Source organism: Phallusia mammillata, chromosome 2 (genome assembly GCF_965637545.1).
Source record: "Phallusia mammillata chromosome 2, kaPhaMamm4.hap1.1, whole genome shotgun sequence".
Lineage (NCBI taxonomy): Eukaryota > Metazoa > Chordata > Ascidiacea > Phlebobranchia > Ascidiidae > Phallusia > Phallusia mammillata.
In genome coordinates this window covers 14,233,772-14,241,693 of record NC_137253.1, presented here as the reverse complement: position 1 = coordinate 14,241,693, position 7,922 = coordinate 14,233,772, and positions in this window count along the sequence as shown.

The following is a 7,922-nucleotide window of genomic DNA, read 5'->3' as shown; positions in this document are numbered from 1 at the left end:
GTTAAAAATTACTTTGATCAATAATTGGAATAAGTTAGGAAAATAACATGCCGTTATACCAGCCTTGTGTATTTTGTTACCTGGTAAAAGATAGTCAGCAACGAGTCTTTTACACTTACCTTGTTCTTTGTTTTGCCAGGTTTAGATGTTCTGTTTGTGACTGTCAGATACGGTGCAACATTTTTACATTCGTCGGTTTTGGAGATGCTTGAAATTGAAACCAAATCCCGAGGTACTGTTGAAGCAACCATTGGAGGGATAGTGCATTTCTCAACCTACACATTAACCATTTACCACCTACTGTACATGAGCATGCAAAGGTTTGCTGCTGTAAAATACCCTTTCAGGTATAAAGCACAATCAGTCCGATCCGTACATTTTCACCTGATATTGGTCTGGTGCTTTTCAATAGTGTTTGGTTCAGCACCGGGTGAGTTTGAGTTATACATTTTACTATGGTGATAGCAGCTCAATTTTTCCGATTTCTGATTTGCAGCTTATATTTACGCTGACTTAAAATTTCAAGTTTTGGGCATCGCTTTTCAATATCTTCCGTTTGGTTCATTATACATTGATATTGTACAATCGAGACCTTTACAATTTTTTGTGTTTATCGCCTTTTTCCTTATTCCCTACGTGTTGGTGGTAAGTTTGAATGTAGTCTGAAGCAATATATTTTACTCTAACTATACGTCATAATTTGCAGACAACATTGACTTGCATAACGGCTCGAATGGTCTGGAAACTTCGTAGAAAGTCTAGAGACTTAAGGCAAGCTCACACACAGTGTACTTTGAACAAGGAGATACATTTGCTGAAAATTACAACGTTCATGGTGCTTGGCTTATCTGTGGGGATAGGTAAAATAACAAAAGTTGACCTGTTGTGTGTTTGAAACATGAAAAAGGTATAATCACATAAAGTTTTAGTAAATTCTATTCACAGTTCCTGTGGTAACTTTGTCCATGTTAACCAGTTTGGACTTGGTGCCTTGTGATTTTATCTCATCGTCCTATTTCATCTGCTACTGTCTTTCAGTATCCACAGGGTAAAGTATGATAAACAGAAATAGCCTACGTGTTTCGGCGTTTTTACCTATGTTGTTTTACTCAGCTTGGTAAACGTGATGGCGTACAGTGCATTCGACCATCAATTTCAAAACAACTTCAAGAAATACTGGAACAAATTATGCACATGCAAACAGTCAAGCTTGAATATATCACCGGTTAATTGTTGACATTTGTTGCAACGCTCTACTACTGTTGCTTCGTCCCGTTATGTTGGTGTTTGGGAAAAGGGCGAAGTCGCCTACCATGACTGGTTGAACGAAGCGATAAATCTGATGCTTCCACTCTGAACAATGACATGTACTAAAAGTTTTGTGATTGTATATTCATTGAAAAGCGATGCCGAACATTTGAAATTCTGAGTCATTGTAGAAGTACACTGTAAAAAACAAATCAAAATAAATATAAGTATTATCCCTAATTTGCAATCATAACGCACCCGGTGAAAGTCCCCACGCTATTGAAAAGCACCAGACAAATATAAGGTGAATATACACGGACCGGGCAGACAGTGCTTTATATTTGAAAGGATAATTAACAGCAGCAAATCTTTGCATGCTCATGTACAGCAAGTGGTAGGTGCACACTGAGTAGGCTGTAAAGTTCACAAATCCCAAAATGGTTGCCTCGATACTCCCTTTTGATTGAACTTCGATTTCCAGCATTTCGGAAACCGACGAATGCAAAAAAATCGCTCCGTACCGGAAAGTCACAAACAGGGCATCCAAGCCTGTCAATCACAGAACAAACGTGTGAATGAGTTTTAATGTTGATTATCCAAAACATTGGTAACGTCAATCTATACTTCACTTCTATGATTGGTGGTTTAATAAACCAATTGCAATGTGATAAATAAATGTCCGACCAATCGTTAATGATATCTGACACAGCCAATGAAGCCTTGACGTAGTCCAGTTTTCTTCTGTCGGAGGGTTTTGTTTTACAAACTATTGCAATGACCAAAAAATTCGAGATGACCACGGAAAATCCAACAAATGGGATGAAAAACAGTAAGAAGAAAGCGGATGTAAAACTGCAAACAAACCAGGAAAAGTTTTTTTACACAAAAAATGGTACAGATTGAAACAGTTTAAAACTAAGATCCAAAAATCAAGACTTGAATAAGGTTACCTGCAGTATTGACAGCTAATCAACGGAGTTTCTAAACAGTGGTTTGAAGCCGCTTGAGAACAGTAGGCAGGCAAAGCACATGCGGGAGTAATATTACCAGTTAAGTTGTCCATAGTCTTTGTGTTTTACTCTGTCACAAATCATACGTTTACACCCTACTAGCATGTCAAAAATTCACAGCGTTGTTCATAAACTTACACTGATCGTTAAATTAATTTTATTCAAACCAAATTTGTAGCTAAGTCACTTGAAGCCCAGTGCGTCGAATACCCAGAGTTCAATCAAACGCAGGTTAAGAACCACGCTGCACTAAACTATAGTTTATATGTATAGGCTAACCCCAAAATTGTTATCCTTCTGCACTCGATGCAACTTTATAAGAAATACCAGCCCCCTATAAATAATGTAGACTTGTCTCAATAGTTCATGGTTGTGTAAATATGCATGTTTTTTTTATGGTTTTAGGTTGATTTTCGATGTTATAGTTATAAATTTTTGATTTTGTATTATTACATATGTAAAATTTAAGTTAATGCGGTAATAACTTATATGAGCCCAGCGCACATTATCTAATTTTCGTTGAGTTTCGATGGATTATTAATGTTCGTTATAAATCTTTGATCGGGTAATTGTAATAAGCCAGAATTGCTAGTACATCGTGCAATAGTTCTTAAAACATGTAAAATTCAAGTAGATGCGGTAAATGATATGGTCACAGTACATCGAATGTTTTGGAGTCGATTTTCGAAATTCATATTAATTTTGCCGTTGAATGGCTACACTAGCCAATGCGGCCGATCTCTCGTCATCAGCTGCACTGATGAGACCTTATAGGTCGAAACAGTGTGCACTGTCTGCAGCTTATCATATTAATTTTTTTTGCTAAATTGGTGGTGTTATGCATAATACATGTAAATTTCAAGGGCACATCGAATATATTTGTGTGAATATGTTATGATATTAATGAATATTACGATGTTTTCCGATATGCTAGAACAGTGGTTCTTAACCTTTTCATAACGGCCGAACCCCCACGACATTCTTCAGCCTTTGGTCGAACCCCACAGTTACATCCTAGGTTTTAAACCATTTTGTTTGCTGGGTCGTAATTAGATTTTGTTCAAACGTAGTGTCAACAGTTATTGTTTGTCCTTTTGTTAAATTCTGACATAATAATACAAGCATCTTGTTTCCAGATTGCATTAATTCCGGTAATTTTTAGTTTTTACCAAAATGAAGCATTGTATTTTTAACATCTGTACACAAACATGAAAAAGATGAAGTAATAAGTTTTTGCTGCCAACAAAATTTCGTTGTTTTTCTGCTTGAGAACAACGCGCACAGTGCTCTTTGTTACGTTTAAAAAGAAAATAAAACTACAGTTCAGGGGTGCACAGCCTTTTTGCTGGGACGGCCGCATCGCAGATTCTTGTTTCACCAACGGCGGCCATTTACCTGCTCTTTTGTTTGAAAATACTTGGTTTATATCATATATATATATAATAAATTAATAGAGCCCAATAAGCCCAGATTAATTTCTGGCTTGGTGCACAGATTGAGCTGCACAACGCGGAGATCGGTCTTAAGTGTTTATGATGTCATAATCTATATTGTGATGCTTGTGGTACCTGTTTTGTTCGCATTGTTTGCACACAATAGGCGTACAAAAAGGCTGACGCATATGGTTATTAGGCTGGTAATACTCTTTTTAGTACCACAAAAACTGTTAAAGCAGTTTAAAAATTAAAATATTTAGCAAAAGAGTTTTATTTAAGTCACCGCCGCCTGTACATATATTTTAGTAAACATGTTTACGGCCGCACCAACTCGACTCTGCGGCGGCATACGGCCGTACGGCCGCAGGGTGTGCACCCCTGCCTTAGTGTAAGCTTCCAGCGTTTTGATATTTGGCAAATAGAAATGCCATTTTTTAGCGACTATAGACCCCAAAGTTTGACCAAAACGAGTATTTGTATTTTACTTCAAAAAGACCTTCGTCGAACCCCTGATTCAGCTTTGCCGAAGCCCTGGGGTTCGATCGAACCCCGGTTAAGAACCACTGTGCTAGAAGATTCAGAAATGTCGCATATTGTGCGCTGGTTTTAGACTAGTCATGCTTGTCGGGTACTTGAATTGAATTGGGAACTTGCAATGCAGACAAAAGACCTAACCAGTCATTATCTTAAATAACAATGCTAGTTTGGGAAGCCATGAAAAAGAAGAGTGTTCCGAACAGGAGGAAGACCTTTTTCGGGGAGTTCTTTGCCTAAAGTTTTCTTCCTATTTATGTTGAAGCAAATATTGCTTTACTGAAGCCAAATAGGCTACCAAGTTCTGGTGTGTCTGTAACTTTTGTTTTGGTTGTTGCGTAAACTAAAAATGTACAAGCATCCTGCACTCCAGCAGTTGCGAGCTCTTCTCCTTTAGTTTTTTTTAGCGTCGATATACCCAGCATTTAGTACTGCCATAGCTATCGTCTATGTAGCGGACTACAACATTATTAGCTCACTGTATGCGTTCATAATGGAAAATGTTTACAATCAAATGCAACTTCTAGGAAATTGGAGTGTTTGAACCGTTTGTGTCAAAAAATGTAACAAATCCCAGAACATTAATGGATGAAGCTAAAGAACTCTCTCAATAAACACCTAGTAGCTGCTAAATCGTTTCACAGGAAATGGTTTACTAGTCTTAAGATTAAGAATGAACATATCCTACAGAAGAGATACCAATGAAAGCATATATCCTACTTTTGCCAAAGAAAAGCTGGTCACTGAAATGATAAACAACAAGAAGGATACAGACTTTTTAAATAACACAATGAACTCAAAAGACTTGCACCTGCAGTGCTTACAATAGAAAAACAGTTTTTTAGTCATCATTAGATGATCAAGAAGAAAGTAATTAATTATTTTGCCTAAACTATAACTCCATGATACATTTTAGTTAAAAAGGCAAGCCAGGTTTAATAGTGTGGTTTAGAGTTAGGTGATAGTGTTGTGAATTTGGAGATATGGAGTTTTGTTGTGTAAAATAGAGTGTTTTTTTAAAATGTTTTAAGTTGTAACAGTTATATTTTAACCTAGGTTTAAGCTATTTCTCACAAAATGAAGCAGCAAGTATAAGTTGTGAAACTGAAAGTTTACATACAAAACTTCATGAATGCAGTAAGGATGTTTCAATCAACAAGTGCTAAGGAAAATATGTGGTTGTGAAATTTGTCAGTTATTATTCAATTAAAAATCTATGGCCAATTTTGAGTGTGGCTAATCTGTACACTGTTTTAGTATTTTTTGAAATGTCAACTGTGATTATAACTTACTCAAATAAAACATGACCATATTAATGGCTGAATGGAAAGTGTGTTAGTCAGTGGATATATTGTTACAACCTTGCTCCTTTTTTCTCTTTCGATCAATGTTATTTTTTTCATTATTTTTGTTTCGCGTATTTACAACCGATACGTTTCGAGCCTGTGTCGCGTGTGTTTTCGTGCTACATTATCACTTCGTGTTGTCAAATGTGGTCCATCGCCGTGCACAAAATACACAAATCATACCTTCTGTCTCTTGTTTATACTCATGTTGATTAATGCGTGACGAAATAACGTCACAATGGATTGAGTTGCTAGTTCATATTTGTATTCTTTGTTTTTCCGGAATAACAATGGGGCAGTTAAGGGTCACAAATTTCCGCGTGGTGTCACCACGCAACAGTTATGGTTGTCATAACGGCACAAACGCGCGCAAATTTAGACGCCTAAATTTGGTAGAGCTACTAACACCATACGTTTCTCCTGATCCAAAAGTGCTTAATTTTCGACAGGTGGCGCAAAGAGCACTTTTTTCATTTAAAACGGTATATCTCAAAAAATGCTAACGGTTAGGGCTATTAGGGTTGGGGTAAGGTGTTAGCACTTAAAATTCAATAAAACTAACCCAAAAAATTAGTTACTAATGTAAAAATTTTATGTAAATATTTCCCAGCCCAACCCATTTATAGCCGCTAAATAAATAATTCAGCTCTTTACGCCACTTATCGAAAATTAAGCACTTTTGGATCAGGAGAAACGTATGGTGTTAGTAGCTCTACCCCTAAATTTCGCATTACTTCATCAACACAACTCCACTCCGTCATATTTTTACCAAAAAACACTGCTATTTGCCAACATAAATCAAGTAAAAATGGAATATTCTAAATGGCCAACACACTGATTAAAATCTGAGTTAAATAGAAGATGTGCCAAATCAACTGGCAACAAAGAGGATTTAATTTTAAGGTGCGTTGTATTTTTGTGCAATAGCTTCTTGTTTTTTTTCTGTATAACTACTTGTACACAGAGGTTTATGATAGGAATGACAAATTCACCTGTGCTGTGAGCTTGAGAGAAAATGTAGGTAGCAGCTCTGAGTTACAGTGACCCAAAGTGGGTTTCCTCAAATAACCAGCTTGGACCAAATACCACACACAACTAGAGAACAAGTGAAAGTTTATTTTTATTTCAAGTCCACATGTGACAAATTTCCAACAGTGATGTGAAGGCTATTGTGAAAGGATTCTGGCAAGGTGGCTTTTCTATATATTGGTAGTTTTTATGTTCTACAAAGGCTGAAAATTAGGACCAGCACGCCCAGTATTTCTTGGCACGAGCCGCCACTGAAAAACGGTTTGATGAGCCACTGACTGAGATGGTGTATCAACTGTCAAACTCTTGCAAATAACACACATAGAAATAAAGTATATTGTATGTACACACTTTTATTTATAGTAGATGGGCAAACAAAATCAAGACGAAAAAAACGTCAGGGCTAATTGTTGTGCTACTTGATTTCGAAAGTCACTGCGATTCTTTTTTGTTCCACATTTTCTTCACACTGTTTTGAAACGATTCATCATAAGCGCTGTACACCATCACGTTTATCAAACTGCAAACCAGTAAACATTGATTATAATAGTAAACGATGTTATGAGGAATCTCAATTCTAAGATTGCACTTACCCTGAGGAAACAAGAAGAGTGTAACAGATAAAATAGGACGGAGAGACAAGCTCACAAGGTACCAAACCCACACTGGTCAAAACGGTTACAAGTAAAACTGGTACTGCAAAAAGTTGTAGATTGTAGCGTTAAATAGTTTAGCTTGGTGAATTTAACACCGGAGGAAGAGCAGTAGGAAAATAAAAAGGATTTTTTATATTTACCGATTCCCACAGAACAACCAAGTACCATGAAGGCTGTCATTTTCAACAAATGCATTTCTTTTTTAAAATTGGACACCGTGTTAAGCTGTCTTATGTGCCTAAAGTTTTTGCGTTGATTCCAAGCAACTCGAGATGTTATGCAGGTCAGTGTTGCCTGAAGAATGTTGTGTGTATTAGACTCAAATATAGACAAAGTTACACAGAAAAACTTACCACCAACACAAATGGGACAAAATAAAAAGCCACAAACACAAAATCTTCTAAAGTTCTTGTTTGTGAAAGATCTGTCTCTAACGTACCCTGTGGTAGAAATTGAAAAGCGATGCCGAACATTTGAAATTCTGAGTCATTGTAGAAGTACACTGTAAAAAACAAATCAAAATAAATATAAGTATTATCCCTAATTTGCAATCATAACGCACCCGGTGAAAGTCCCCACGCTATTGAAAAGCACCAGACAAATATAAGATGAATATACACGGACCGGACAGGCAGTGCATTATACTTGAATGGATAATTGACA